The sequence below is a fragment of the Sebastes fasciatus genome, chromosome 1 (genome assembly GCF_043250625.1).
Source record: "Sebastes fasciatus isolate fSebFas1 chromosome 1, fSebFas1.pri, whole genome shotgun sequence".
In the NCBI taxonomy this organism is placed as follows: Eukaryota; Metazoa; Chordata; class Actinopteri; order Perciformes; family Sebastidae; genus Sebastes; species Sebastes fasciatus.
In genome coordinates, this window is record NC_133795.1 from 45,719,839 (window position 1) to 45,736,187 (window position 16,349).

The following is a 16,349-nucleotide window of genomic DNA, read 5'->3' on the forward strand; positions in this document are numbered from 1 at the left end:
CAGTTCATCGTTTCTACAGATACAGAGGTTCATGGACCTGCAGGTCACTGAGGAAGAGGAAGAGGAAGATAAGGTCTGTATGTGTGGGGAGGGAATAGAGCTGCTTTGATGACAGGATCAGCTGGTTGCTATAAATCACACACACACACACACACATACACACGCACACACACACACGTACACACACACATACACACACGCACAAACACACAGCAGCCACCTCAGATTAGTGCATGTATCACACCTCAGCAAGAAATGATTATTCATCCAACAGCTGTTTCACTGAGTGCACACACACTCATAGAGATGTGAGTACACCGACACACACACACACACACACACACACACACACACAACGAGATGTATGCAGATATATAAGCTCACACGTGGGACACGTTACCAAGGCTGAGAGCTAGTCGACAACGTTGATGTAACGTCTATCTAACTTCAATAATAAACATCTCTATTCTACCTTGTAACATCTCTCTGCTTTAATGCCTGAATGCCTCCGTAGATCGGCACATCTCTTTTTGAGCCTCACATGAACGGTGTCGCGTCATGTCGTATTCCCCCTCAGTGTGAAACTGAACAATAACTGGCAAATTCCACTAAAAGCTCTGAGAATCTCCTTCAGCCGTCTTATAAATACTGAGAAGTAGTTTCACAGTCTTTGCTGTAGCTGCTCTTCCTTTTCTTTGTGCTGATTTCCATCATATTCCTCATAAATCTGCAGAGCTTGTGACTTTGCGGTGACTCGTAATTGTCTCCGTTGGGCGTAGCGTAGCGAAGACGGTGAAACGTTAACCTGCACTTGACCCATGTGTGCTCAGTTTGACAGCAAACAGCCCCGTGATGACAGACTTCCTGCTTTCCTCACAGCCGTTGGATAAAAGACAGATCTTAAAAAGCGTCTGTCCTGCAGCGGTTTGACTTTTGAAACTAGAGACAATGAAAATGTGGGACATCGTCTCAATATGTGGGACGAGGGATAAAAATGCTGTGCAGTCCCTCGTGAAGTGAGACACCTGGTCATACTAATCAACATACAGTATTCACAAACACACACACGTGCAGCTTCACACACACACACACACACATTAGAGAGTTGATATAAACACAGAGCAGGATTTTAATTCATCATCACCCACACTATTCCACTCAGGTTAAAGGCTCACTGGCTTCTTTACTACTGTCAAATGTCTTTGGTTGTAACCATGGAGGAGACAGAAGTCACAGAGACTGGAGGACAGAAGGAGGAAGAGGAGGAGAGAGGGAGAAAGAGGAGGAGTAGGGAGGAAGAGGAGGAGAGAGGGAGGAAGAGGGAGCAGCTTGTTGTGTTGATGTTTTTTCTCTGGCTGCTCGTCAGTTCGAGCTGAACTCACTGAGGAGTTCATGAGAAAGAGATGCTCCTCTTCATCTGGAGAGAAGAGCAACACCTCCTCCAACAGGGAGGAGGAGGAAGAGGAGGAGGAGGAGAGAGGAGAGAGGAGAGAGAGAGAGTTTTCACAGAAATCATTAGAAGAGAAGAGAGGTTGAGAGCAGAGATCCCATTAAAGACAGATTTAGATTTCAGATTGATGCAGTTGAAACGTTTCAGCGTGTATTATTGAAGCGTTCAGACAGGAAGTGAGTCTGACAGCAGAGCAGCTTGTTACGTTATCAGAGTCACTACATTCATTACATTCATTACATTTATTACATCCACAGAGTGAAACTGAAACCAAACCCGTCTAAAAGTCAGTTGAGAGGATGAAGGATGAAGAAATGTGACGAGCAGCTGCTGCTAAATGTTGGCTATACGGTCATCAGGTTATTACAGTGGATGTAAACTGATAAATGTGTAATATTAGAAGTAGAGAAGAAGAAGAAAGAAGAGGAGAGAAGGCGACAACAGGAACCCCTGGTGGATAGAATGTCAGACACCCCTCTGACCCGACTAAACAGGAAACCTACAGGGAGCATGGATGTTGTTATTAGGCCTGTCAATCAGTTCAAATATTTAAGTCAAGGGATAATGTACAGAAAGCCGGTCGTTGTTGTGAAATAAACCCGCTTCACATCGGGTCTCTCATTGTCCTGAAGGGGTTTATTTCACAGAGTCTGACATCATAGCTGTGTCCATTGCAACGGCCTGTTATACGTAGCAACAGTCTGTTATACATAGCAACGGTCTGTTATACATAGCAACGGTCTGTTATACATAGCAACGGTCTGTTATACATAGCAACGGTCTGCTATACTTAGCAACGGCCTGTTATACGTAGCAACAGTCTGTTATACATAGCAACGGTCTGTTATACATAGCAACAGTCTGTTTGTAACGACGGCTCGCCGTTACAGGAGTAATATAGTATTTTGTGTGTATGTTTAACTATAAATACTAGACGTATGGATTATTGAATACACTTAATGAACACACGGAGGTATTAATTAATTAAAACAGTCAATAACATGCCCAACTTACTTCTGCCGGTTTCCGTTTCCCAAGGTGCGCGGGTGAAAGAGATCCCCGGGGACTCGCGCCCTATTAATAGTTCCGGGAGGGCGAAACCAGTGGGAAGTGGGTGGAGGGGAGTTCGGCGGGACTGTTTTGTGTGTATTTGTGAAAGGGTAATGTTTATGGATATTTATTGAAGATAGTTAGGTGTGTATGTATTTATTAAGAGGATTTATATGTGGGAAATGGCTTTAGGTACATAAATGTGGATATTTTTGTATATTGGTGTGGTGTTGTGTTTTGGAAATGGTATGGGCCAATATAGGGGAGTATAAAAACCATGAGTTTGGGTCCATTTGGGGGAATACTACGGTGGAGGCAACATGTGTGACGGGTGTGAAAAGGAAAATAAATGCTATTATGCTGAAATGCCATCCAGACTGATCCTCATTTCCTCCATGACCGCTCGGGGATTCTAACAAGTGGTGTCAGAAGAAAAGGCTGGACAACATTGATCAAGGAGAGACCCCACGTGAACTGTATGTTCGACTGAAGGACATGTTTAACAAATGGATCAAACCACAGAGCTCTACGGTGAAAGACATGGCCGAGCTGATGATTCTGGAGCAGTTTTTGAGGATGGTGGACCCGGAGTTGGAGGTCTGGATCCGTGAACGGGACCCAAAGTCTGCAGAAGATGCCGCCCGGTTTGCAGAGGTTTTCCTGTCAGCCAGAACGGGGAGCAGAAGAACCACCTTCGGCCGGGACAGCTACTTCACCGGGCGCAGTAAGTCCAATGGAGGTGAAAGGGGTGGTCAAACTCAGTCTAGGCCTCAGAACAATGCTAGGCAGTTCCCTCCCAGTAAACCTAACAGTAACAAGCCCTTTTCCAGCTCTAAGCAGGACATCCGCTGCTATCAGTGTAATGCCTTAGGTCACACTCAGTATACATGCCCCGCAACCAGACAGAGTAAGCCTTCCCTTTTGTGTACAGTACCCAGACCCGCTAACCCAGTCTCTGCAGACAGAAGCGCTCACAACACCGGTGTTAGTGAATGGTCAGTGTGAGAAGGCCCTCTTAGACTCTGGCAGTTTTCAGTCTATTGTGCTGTCCAGCATAGTTCCTAGAGAACTGTGGAGTGAGACCACTGCCAATATTAGTTGTGTACACGGTGATGAGAGAAAGTACCCCACAGCTGAGGTTTATCTTACGGTTGGTGGCCAGACTTACCTCCTGCCAGTAGCGTTAGTGCCCAGACTACCATATCCTGTTATCCTTGGCCAGGATGTCCCCACACTGTTAGATTTGATTGAGCAGGCAAAAGGTAATAAGCAGTGAGGGACATGTAGAGGGCACTGTTGAGGCACCAGTTCAGGAGGTTGAGCAGCAGTTACAGCTCCAACCGGCAGTTAAAGCATGTAACGTGGTCACAACTAGAGCACAGAAGGCAAGAAATACACTTGAGGAGTTACCATTTTACCAGGTTGAGTTGGAGGCAGGTCCAGTCAAGCAGCTGAAGTCCAGAGCTCAGAGAAGGAGGGAAAAGGTTTTGACTACGGCCAGGGAAGAGTTTGAGGGAGTACCTAAGCCCAGCCATCCTTTAGATTTTCACATTCCCCCCGACATAGCAGCAATACAGCGAGCTGATCCAACGCTAAAATCCTGGTTTGACAAGGTGACAGAGGTCAAAGGTGAGAAACAGGGAAAGGTAGACTGTTTAGCTGATGCTAGCTATGTGGTTAAGAGGGGCATTCTCTACCAGCGTCAGGGAAAGGATGAAGCCTTAGCTTTGCCACAGAGCCTTACACAGAAAGTCATGGAACTAGGGCATTCTATCCCCTGGGCGGGTCACCTAGCATTTCAAAAAACCCTCAGCAGGATTGGCAGGAGATTTGTTTGGCCGGCATGTACACCCGGGTTAAGGATTTTTGCGCTTCATGTGAGACGTGTCAGCTAACTTCACCTAAGGGTGTAGCCCGAGCCCATCATTGATACACCATTTGACCGAATAGGCATGGATGTAGTGGGGCCCCTTGAGAAAAGTTCTTCAGGAAATCGGTACATCTTGGTAATTTGTGATTATGTCACCCGTTACCCAGAAGTCTTTCCCCTCAGGTCTGTTAAAGCCAGACAGGTTGCCAACTGTCTTATACAGCTATTTTCAAGGGTAGGCATACCTAGAGAGGTCCTGACAGACTGTGGGACAAACTTCCTGTCCAAACTACTGCAGCAAGTTTATCAGTTGTTAGGTGTGAAGGGTATTAAGACCACCCCATACCACCCCCAGACGGACGGCCTGGTGGAAAGGTTCAATCAAACACTTAAGAACATGCTGCGAAAGTTTGTCTCCCACACAGGCTCTGATTGGGACCAATGGCTGCCATACCTGCTGTTTGACTACCGGGAGGTGCCACAGGCTTCAACAGGATTTTCGCCCTTCGAGCTTCTCTATGGTCGCCAGGTGAGGGGGCCACTGGACCTCCTGAGAGAGCACTGGGAGAATCCAATTGCAGATCGGGAGAATGTTGTTGCCTATGTCGTGAAGATGAGAGAGAGGCTGGAACAGATGACGGCTCTAGCACAGGAGCACATGAGGACGGCGCAAGCCAACCAGAAGACCTGGTATGACAGAAAGGCCAGAGACAGGACGTTTCATCCAGGGCAGCAGGTGATGCTGTTGCTCCCAACCAGTGACTGTAAGCTGTTAGTCAAATGGCAGGGGCCTTACCAAGTCACCAAGCGCCAGGGTAAGGTAACCTATGAACTATACATGCCTGACAGATTGAAGAAACATCAGTGTTTTCACGTGAACCTGTTGAAGGAGTTTCAGGTGCCTTCACTGCCGATCCAGCAACCTGCCCAGCAGCAACTCTTCATCCGTGCTCTCGATGAGGAGGAAAACAGAGAGCAGTCGTTCCCCACCAACTCTGAGCCGACTTCAGCGGATGTGTCCCATCTCCAGCCAGCCCAGCAGAGGGAGATAAAAGCCTTGCCGGATCCAGAGCTTTTCCAAGAAAAACCTGGCTTCACAACTCTGGTCCAGCACAAGGTCCATCTGAAGGGAGATGCTGCTCCCCGCCGGAAGAGCTATAGGATCCCTGAAAGTTTGGTACCAGAGTTCAAGAAGGAGATTGAACTGATGTTGCAGCTGGGAATAATTGAGACATCAACCAGTGAGTGGTGCAGTCCTGTTGTGTTGGTACCTAAAAAAGATGGCTCACTGAGGTTCTGTATTGACTTCAGGTACCTCAATGCAGTCTCAAAGTTTGAAACCTACCCAATGCCCCGCATCGATGAGTTGCTGGAAAGAGTTGGGAGGTCCACGTTCATCACCACGCTTGACCTGAGCAAGGGGTACTGGCAGCTGGCCCTGGCACCTGAGTCCAGGGAGCTGACAGCATTCAAGACGCCCTATGGCATGTTTCAGTTCAGGGTGATGCCGTTTGGTCTCCATGGGGCGTGGGAGATGCCACAGTTTGCAGCCGCCTACTTGGATGATGTTGTCATCTTCAGCCAGACATGGGAGGAACATATGGCTCACCTGCAACGGGTCCTCCACCTGATCAAGACAGCCGGGCTAACCATCAATCCAAACAAGTGTGCTTTTGCACGGGAACAGGTGGAGTACCTGGGCCATGTCGTTGGACAAGGGGTGGTCAAGCCTCGAGTGGGGAAGGTGGATGCCATCCACTCGTATCCGGTGCCCACCACCAAGAAGAAGGTGCGTGCCTTTATGGGGCTGGTGGGTTGGTACAGCAAGTTCATCCCCCACCTTTCTGAGAGGGCAGCTGTCCTTACTGACCTCACCAAGGCCTCAGCCCCAAACAGAGTGAGATGGAATGAAGAGTGTGACAGGGCCTTCAAGGATCTCAAGAGTGCCATCACAAGTGAGTCTGTTCTACACACTCCTGACTTCTCTCAGCCATTCACACTGCAGACGGATGCTTCTGGTGTCGGCCTTGGAGCAGTGCTGCTACAGGAGGCTGAGGGGGAGAGGCGTCCTGTATTGTTCCTGAGCCGCAAACTCCTGGACCGGGAGACAAGGTACTCCACAGTGGAGAAGGAGTGTCTAGCCATGAAGTGGGCCGTTGATTCACTGAGGTGCTACTTGCTGGGACGTCACTTCTGCTTTGAGACGGATCATCGGGCTCTGCAGTGGCTGAACCGGATGAAGGACTCGAATACACGTATCACAGGGTGGTACCTGTCCCTGCAACCCTACGACTTCACAGTCCAGTACCGGGCAGGAAAGGCCAACCTGGTAGCAGACTGTCTCTCCAGAGTACATGAAAATTGAGGTACTGTACTCTTTGGAGAGGAGGGGAGGAAATGTAACGACGGCTCGCCGTTACAGGAGTAATATAGTATTTTGTGTGTATGTTTAACTATAAATACTAGACGTATGGATTATTGAATACACTTAATGAACACACGGAGGTATTAATTAATTAAAACAGTCAATAACATGCCCAACTTACTTCTGCCGGTTTCCGTTTCCCAAGGTGCGCGGGTGAAAGAGATCCCCGGGGACTCGCGCCCTATTAATAGTTCCGGGAGGGCGAAACCAGTGGGAAGTGGGTGGAGGGGAGTTCGGCGGGACTGTTTTGTGTGTATTTGTGAAAGGGTAATGTTTATGGATATTTATTGAAGATAGTTAGGTGTGTATGTATTTATTAAGAGGATTTATATGTGGGAAATGGCTTTAGGTACATAAATGTGGATATTTTTGTATATTGGTGTGGTGTTGTGTTTTGGAAATGGTATGGGCCAATATAGGGGAGTATAAAAACCATGAGTTTGGGTCCATTTGGGGGAATACTACGGTGGAGGCAACATGTGTGACGGGTGTGAAAAGGAAAATAAATGCTATTATGCTGAAATGCCATCCAGACTGATCCTCATTTCCTCCATGACCGCTCGGGGATTCTAACACTGTTATACTTAGCAACGGCCTGTTATACGTAGCAACGGTCTGTTATACATAGCAATGGTCTGCTATACGTAGCAGCGGTCTGCTATACGTAGCAACGGTCTGTTATACATAGCAACTTCTGTTATACATAGCAACGGTCTGTTATACGTAGCAACAGTCTGTTATACATAGAAACGGTCTGTTATACGTAGCAGCGGTCTGCTATACGTAGCAACAGTCTGTTATACATAGCAACGGTCTGTTATACATAGCAACAGTCTTTTATACTTAGCAACGGCCTGTTATACGTAGCAACGGTCTGCTATACGTAGCAACGGTCTGCTATACATAGCAACGGTCTGTTATGTGTAACAACGGTCTGTTATATGTAGCAACGGTCTGTTATACATAGCAACGGTCTGTTATACATAGCAACGGTCTGCTATACTTAGCAACGGCCTGTTATACGTAGCAACAGTCTGTTATACACAGCAACGGTCTGTTATACATAGCAACAGTCTGTTACACTGCTGGTCAGACCAATCAGACGCCATCCTTCAGGATTGTTTTGATCAAGTGGACTGGGAGATGTTCAGGACCGCAAACGACAGCATCAGTGGCTTCACAGACACAGTCACCAGCTTCATCAGGACATGCACGGAGGAAGTAGTCCCCACAAAAACTATAAAGACAAAGCCAAATCAAAAGCCCTGGATAAACTGTGATGTCCGTGCAGCCCTCAATGCACGGAACACAGCCTTCACCTCAGGCTCACCAGACGACTACAAACATTCACGTTACTCTTTAAGGACAGTAATCAAACAGGCAAAGAGAGACTACAGACAACGGGTGGAGTCCAAGCTCACTTCCAACAACCCAAGGCACTTGTGGCAAGGACTCCAAACCATGACAGACTTTAAAGGACCCAGACAACAGATCACAAACACAGCACCCAACCTCCCAGACGAACTCAATCATTTTTACGCCAGGTTTGACTCCTCTGTCAGACCCTGTGTCATGTCCTGCCCCACCCCCACCCCTGCAGACAATCAGAACCCCCCCCCCTTACCACCACTACCATCCAACACTGACAACCCCCTTCCCTCTACCCCCACCTCAGCTGAAAACCTGGATTGCCCACCACCTCCACACCCCTCCTCCACGACTGTTGCAGAACAGGACCGTCCCCTCTCCATCACAGAGGCTGATGTTCGCCGGACCCTCCTGCGTATCAACCCACGCAAAGCGACCGGCCCGGACGGCATTCCTGGACGCGTCCTGAAGTCCTGCGCACACCAGTTGGCGGGGGTTTTCACAACAATTTTCAACCTGTCGCTCTCTCTCCGGACTGTCCCCACCTGCTTCAAATCCACCACCATCATCCCCATCCCCAAACAACAAAAAGTAACCAGCTTAAACGACTGGCGCCCCATAACCCTCACCCCCATAACCCAAACCCCCATAACCCTCACCCCCATAGCCCTCACCCCCATAGCCCTCACCCCAATAATCAGCAAGTGTTTTGAGAAGCTGGTTAAATCCCTCATCTGCCCCATGCTTCCCCCCACACTCGACCCCCTACAATTTGCATACCGCCCAAACAGAGGCACAGAGGACGCCATCGCCCATGTACTACACACCGCCCTCTCCCACCTGGAAGGAAGGGACACCTATGTGAGGATGCTGTTCGTGGATTACAGCTCAGCGTTCAACACCATAGTGCCCTCCAGGCTCGTCAGTAAGCTTAAGGATATGGGCCTGAACACACCACTGTGTGACTGGATCCTGGACTTTCTGACGGGACGCCCCCAAGTGGTGAGAATCGACAACCTCACCTCGACTTCACTGACTCTAAGCACAGGAGCGCCTCAGGGCTGTGTTCTCAGCCCCCTCCTGTACTCCCTCTACACCCACGACTGTGTGGCAACAAGAGCTTCAAACACCATCGTGAAGTTTGCGGATGACACAGCAGTTGTGGGGTTGATCTCCCATGGCGACGAGATGGCTTACAGGGAGGAGGTGACCACCCTGGAACAGTGGTGTCAGAACAACCACCTCTCCCTGACCATCTCAAAGACCAAGGAGGTCATCGTGGATTACAGGAGGGGGGGTTGCACTCACCCCCCAGTCACCATTAACGGCACAGCGGTGGAGAGGATGGACACCTTTAAATACCTGGGTGTCAAAATCCATAAGGACTTGACATGGGCCACCCACACCACCGCTGTAGTTAGGAAGGCCCAGCAGAGACTGTATGCTCTGAGGCGACTCAAGACTTTCAGACTGAAACCACAAATCCTCAGGGACTTCTACCGGGGCACCATAGAGAGCCTCCTGACAGGCTGCTTCACCACCTGGTACGGCAGCTGCACCAACGTGGACCGTAAGGCGCTGGAAAGGGTGGTGCGCTCGGCCCAACACATCACCGGGTGCGAGCTGCCCAGCCTGCAGGAGCTTTACACCCAGCGGTGCCTCAGGAAGTCCCTGAGGGTCATTAAGGACAACACACCCCCACAACAGTCTGTTCTCCCTCCTGCCCTCTGGTAGAAGATACAGGACCCCCAGGACTCACACCAGCAGACTGAGGAACAGTTTTTTCCCCCAGGCCATCAGACTTTTAAATCTATAATTAATTCGACACATTCTTACACAAAAATATTTCTTATACTGTATATATTCTTAATAGATATGTTCTTAATATGCCCTTGTATAAAGTATTTCCTTTTATAATTGTAATGTAAATGTAATTGTAATGTAAATGTAATTGTAATGTAAATATAAATGTAATATAATTTATTTTTTTAATGGAGCTTCCCAGCAAAAAGTATTTCACACGTTTGTACCTGTACAACCGGCGTGACAATAAACATCTTGAATCTTGAATCTTGAATCTTATACTTAGCAACGGCCTGTTATACGTAGCAACGGTCTGTTATACGTAGCAACGGTCTGTTATACATAGCAACGGTCTGCTATACGTAGCAGCGGTCTGCTATACGTAGCAACGGTCTGTTATACATAGCAACGGTCTGTTATGCGTAGCATAGCAACGGTCTGTTATACATAGAAACTTCTGTTATACATAGCAACGGTCTGGTATACGTAGCAACAGTCTGTTATACATAGAAACGGTCTGTTATACGTAGCAACGGTCTGTTATACGTAGCAACGGTCTGCTATACATTGCAGACCGTTTGTAAAGGGGAGACTCATGGGTACCCATAGAACCCATTTACATTCACATATCTGGAGGTCAGAGGTCAAGGGACCCCTTTGAAAATGGACATGACAGTTTTTCCTCGCCAAACTTTAGTGTAAGTTTGGAGCGTTATTTAACCTCCTTCATGACAAGCTAGTATGACATGGTTGGTACCGATGGATTTATCAGGTTTTATAGTTTACTTTAATACCAGTATCTTCACAACTTGTGATTTTTTTCAGTTTTAAAGCTAGAGAGCTTTAAAACTGAAAAAAATCACAAGTTGTGTTAATGCGTTAAAGAAATTAGTGGCGTCATAACGTGAATTATTTGCGTTATTATTATCGTGTTAACTTTGACAGCTCTAGTTCTTATATTTTACAGATATTCCTGTTCTCCCTGAACTGGAACTGTTGAGTAGAGAGTTTAAAACACAGAGAAGCTGTAAAACTGAAGTTCAGCCAAAGTTTCTACAAACAGAATCCTATTTCTGCTGCTTCTCTTTGGAGATGAAACTGAAGATCTGAAAATAACAACACTGCAAAATAAAAAACACCTCAGCAACAAGAGCGGATCAGAAGTGACGTGATGGTAGTAAAGCAGCAGACAGCAACAAGAGCGGATCAGAACCGACGTGACGGTAGTAAAGCAGCAGACAGCAACTAGAGAGTCTCAGACCAACAACATGCGGCCACAGAGAGCAGTGAAACTCTTCATCCACTGAGCAACCTCTTCCTCACTGTGTCTAAAGACGCACACTGAGCATCTCTTCAGACAAACAACATCAGCCACCAGCTGGTAATGTCACAGCAACCACTCAGGCTACTGACTGTTCAGTTTTATATACATATATATGTATATACACGTGTATATATATATATATATATATACACGTGTATATATTTAACCAGGTAAAAAGAGATTAAAATCTCTTTTCCAAGAGCGACCTGGCCAAGAGGGCAGCACAGACATTGTTAGAACAATAAAAACAACCAACACAAGCAGACAAATACAACTGAGACACCACAAGTCAACGAGCATGACGTCCAGACTGTATGCATCATAAAAACAGCTGTAATGCTTCATGTCACAGCTGTAAGTAGAGAAAACATCTTTATTCTGGTAAAACAGCCCTCGGAGTTAGAATCGACACATGACAAGAACTGTTTCAATCTTTACATCAGTCTCACTCACACTCAGACCCGTTTTCTACCAGAAAGACTCTGACCCGTTTCTACCAGAAGGACTCTGACCCGTTTCTCAGAACCTTCGCGTTAAACCTTTCAGAATAAAAGTCTGTCAGATTAAACTCACCGGAATGATGAAGAACCAGTTAATCCAACGGACGGTCACTGGGAGTCGTCCTCACCAGTTATATCCACCACTGAGTGTGTGTCAGTGTGTGTGTGCGCATGTGTTTGTGCGCGTGTGTGTATGTGTGTGTGTGTGTGTTGTGGGTTTGGCAGCTGTCTGCTTTGTCCTGATAGCGTTCAGCTCTGGAGGGTTTCACTACGAAGACGGAGAGAAACACAACAGAGGACAAGTTCACCTCCTCCTCTCCTCCCTCCTCTCCTCTCCTCTCCTCTCTCCTCTCCTCTCTCCTCCTCTCCTCTCCTTGTCTCCTCTCCTCTCCTCTCCTCTCCTCCTCTCTTCTCCTCTCCTCTCCTCTCCTCTCTCCTCCTCTCCTGCTAGTTGTCTATCTGCTCCCTCTCTCTATCTTCCTCTCTCTCTCTCTCTCTCTCTCTCTCTTTCTCTCTCTCCTTCAGCTCTTGTCATTCTCGACATCTGTGTCTCTAACTCTTTCTCTTAATACCTCTCCTCCTCCTCCTCCTCTCCTCCTCCTCTCCTCCTCCTCCTCCTCTTCTTCCTTTTCCTCTTCCTACTCCCTTCTCCTCCCCTTCCCTCAGCTCCTCCTTTCATCCCACTCCTCTTTTCTTTCTTTTTTCATACCTCCTGATGTCATCTGTCATCTCTCTCTCTCCTTCTTATCGTCCTCTCTCATTCTCTGCCAGATCCTTTCTGTCTTCTTCCCTTTTCTCAGCTCGTATCCTCCTCTCTCTCTCTCTCTCTCTTTCTTTCTGCTCTCTCTATCTCTCCTCCTTCCTCCTATGTCCTCCAGTTTTCTTAAACTCCTCTGTTAACTCTCTCTCTCTTCCCTTTTCTTACTTTCTCTGTTTTTCTTCTTCTATATTTCAGAGTAAATGTTTCAGGAGTCTCTCTATTTCTCCCCCTCCCCCTCTCAGCTCAGTGAGTATCATGTTTGGTTTAAACTGTAGAACTTTGCTCCAGAACATACATCATATACACCATATTTATATATGACATATACATCACATATACAACGATCAGCCATAACATTAAGACCACTGAGAGGTGGATAACTGGCCCGTGTTGTCCGATCCAATAGAAGAGCTACTGCAGCTCAAACTGCTGAAAAAGTGAATACTGGTTCTGATAGAAAGCTGCCAGAACACACAGTGAGGAGCAATTTGTTGCGTATGGGGCTGCGTAGCCGCAGACCGGTCAGGATGACCATGCTGACCCGTGTCCGCCGCCCAAAAGCGCCTACAATGGGCAGGTGAGCATCAGAACTGGACCACCGATCAATGGAAGAAGGTGGCCCGGTCTGATGAATCACGTTTTCTTTTACATCATGTGGATGGCGGTGAGTTGGAGGTGTTGACTCGACCTCCAGATTCTCCAGATCTCAATCCGATGGAGCATCTGTGGGATGTGCTGGACAAACAAGTCCGATCCACGGAGGCCCCACCTTATACAGGACTTAAAGGATCTGCTACTGACGGCTTGGTGCCAGATACCACAGCAGACCTTCAGAGGTCTAGTGGAGTCCTTGCCTCGGGGTGGGGGTGGGGGGGTGGGGGGTGGGTGTACCTGCTCAATATTAGGCAGGTGGTCATAATGTTATGGCTGATCGGTGTATACATTACATATACATTACCAACACTGCTGCTTTAGGTCCTGAGTAAATAGTAAGTAAATAGTAGATTCCTCTCATCATCGATATGTTGGAGACAAAGCAGAAGAGAGGAGGAACGTTTAACATTATTGTTCACTGTGAATCAAAAGGTTTATTTTTGTAAATACTAGGGCAAATTTGCTCTAACGCCACTAATTACTTCAACGCGTTAACAAAACGTATGATTTGTAGGTTGTAACAGCTCAGTTTTAGAGCTGGAGTGAAGATTCTGGTATCATATGAAACTAGAAAAACCTGATGAATCCATCGGTACCAACCATGTCATACTAGCTTGTAGTGAAGGAGGTTAAATAACGCTCCAAACTTACGCTAAATGTTGGCGAGGAAAAACTGTCATGTCCATTTTCAAAGGGGTCCCTTGACCTCTGACCTCCAGATATGTGAAAAGTAAATGGGTTCTATGGGTACCCACGAGTCTCCCCTTTACAGACATGCCCACTTTATAGAATTGAAACACACATACACACATATTTCTGTCATAGTTTAGAGATCTCACGCACCCACACACAATCATTTGGCTGCTAACACAGAAATAAACACCAACATTTACGTCAGCTGGCACATTCATTTCATAACACACACACTCCCAGTAACACATGTCAGGCAGAGATAAGGAGGAAGAGACATCCTGAGTATCTGGAAGACTCTGCTGCTCCCCTCCCTCAACACACACTGAACAGCTGACTGAGTGTGTGTGTGTGTGTGTGTGTGTGTGTGTGTGTGTGTGTGTGTGTATGTGTGTGTGTGTGTGTGTGTGTGTGTGTGTGTGTGTGTGTGTGTGCGCGTGTGTGTGTTTGTGCGTGTGTGTGTGTGTGTGTGTGTGTGTGTGTGTGTGTGTGTGTGTGTGTGTGTGTGTGTGTGTGGTGAGGTTATAGCGATGCTTCATCTTAAATGTGCACACAGGAGAGGCTTTGGTTGGTTGTAATCTCCTCACCTCACCGCTAGATACCGGCAGATCCTACACTGGACCTTTAAAGGCCGTGTAAAGGAAATTCAGAGATTTGTTACATTATAAATGTTGGAAAATAATGAGTGAAAACATGGATTGTGGAGTTAGACCGTTAAACTGGTTTGTGTTCAGGATTTTTCAGGCGGGACTGAAACTATGGCTCCATGGCGCAGTGGAGCCATCCTTAACATAATGGGTATATATTTATTCTTTTACTGTAAACTTGTAAAAGAGGTCGGGGCGGGGGGGCTCTGTAAAGAGCCACCCTCGCCCCAAGCCTTTCTAAGTGGACCGACCGCCTTGGATAAAATGCGGCCGGCGTGGGCCAGCCAGCGCAGTCCCACACCGAACGGCAGTCCCTAACCCGCCGAGTTGCATCCTCCGGGCAGACTGCGCGACGGGGGGCCGTTATCGTCCTCACACCGTCCTCACACCGTCCTCACACCGTCCTCACACCGTCCACCAGCTGAACCTTGATAAGAAGGACTCCGAGACACCGAGCAACACCGGCCAAGTGGTCTTCCGTACACCACTTTTCCCTACTCCGCCCGTTGGACGGCGATTCAGCGCTGGGCTTTTCCCTTTTCGCTCGCCGCTACTGAGGGAATCCTGACAGGCTGCACCTTCCCCTCTTGTGGTGAGGTTTCAGCCATGGATGTATTAAGAGAGGTTTCAGGTTTCAGCGTCTCAGAGCAGAATACTGATGATTTTTACATGATTTTGAAAACTAATTTTATATACTTGGCAATTTTTTTAATCATTTAAATTTAACTGGTTGGTTAGTAACAAATTTTTCTGTGGTGTGACAATCCCAGAATGCAGATTTATTTTGGCTTTACACGGATTTTAGAAACTAAACTGAAACAATATTGTCTGGTTAAAAAACTAATAAGACAAAAATGAACATAAATTCCCTTATTTTAGTTTTTTTAGCTCTAATATATCACTATACCGAATAAGGGAGACAACATGAATCTCAATCAACTCTCGTGACAATGAACCACAGAAACTGAACTTGACCTTCCAGGAGACGGCACTGTGCCGCAATCGCTTCACATCGGACACTAAAGGAGCGTGAAGATTAAACATTTAACATCATGGCCATTCCTACACAGTTCTCCGACCATGTGTTTCGTAAGGATATGTAGCTATATACTTCTGAGACATTATAGCTGGCCCGAACAAAAACAAACTAAAACTAAATATAAAAAAAAATAAAACTAAACCTTTCTGAAAACTAAGGTAAAACAAGCAAAGGCACAATGAAAACTAACTCAAATGAAATCGAAAAAGTCAAAAATATAATAAAAACTAATTTGAAAATTTTAACTATTATAACCTTGATGTGAGAATGAGAGTTGTGCTTAAAGCCACAATGAATAGGCGTGCTTTTAGGAGACAGAACCGCCATTATTCAATGTTGTTGTTATTGTCAACAAATCATCATCGACTTGAACCTCTGTAAGTCATCTGTTAGCTCCGGTATTTAGCCGCCATTAGCCCAGTATACAGTGAGGTGACGCGTCCTGATTCTCCACAACAGCTCGGAACTAAAGCCCCTAAAGCTTTACCTATTTTCATTCTGAAGTTCTCATCCATAAACACCTCTAACATAGAGTCAGCTGCAGTAAAACACACACTATAGATCAGTGGGAAGCAACAGGTGATGATGTGTAACCTGGTGCAGCATGATGAAGGATGTGTTGGTTGTTGAGGATGATGAAGATGAGGCTGTTGGAGGTAGCTCCTCTACCTCTGGACCATGATGCCCTCTGCTGTTAACTTGCTGCTACTGAGTCAATAACCTTTAGGCTGTTGTTCTCCGTCAGGTTGAACAACAGCAGCAGGGCGTT

General features: G+C 46.8%; 1 protein-coding gene across 2 annotated transcripts in view; it reads right to left on the reverse strand.

The window, feature by feature from the left end:
- The window catches only part of ripor3 (RIPOR family member 3), a 69,521-nt gene extending 56,874 nt beyond the window's left edge, over positions 1–12,647 (reverse strand). Inside the window, exons 1-2 of one of the 2 annotated variants that reach the window (XM_074649757.1) lie at positions 12,500–12,647; positions 11,864–12,058 (exon numbers count right to left, since the gene is read on the reverse strand). The gene's annotated coding sequence lies outside the window, so the exon portion shown is untranslated. Of the gene's footprint in view, positions 1–11,863; positions 12,192–12,499 lie in introns of those variants that run through there. The other variant, XM_074649761.1, reaches the window with a different exon arrangement.
- Positions 12,648–16,349: the final 3,702 nt, after the last annotated feature.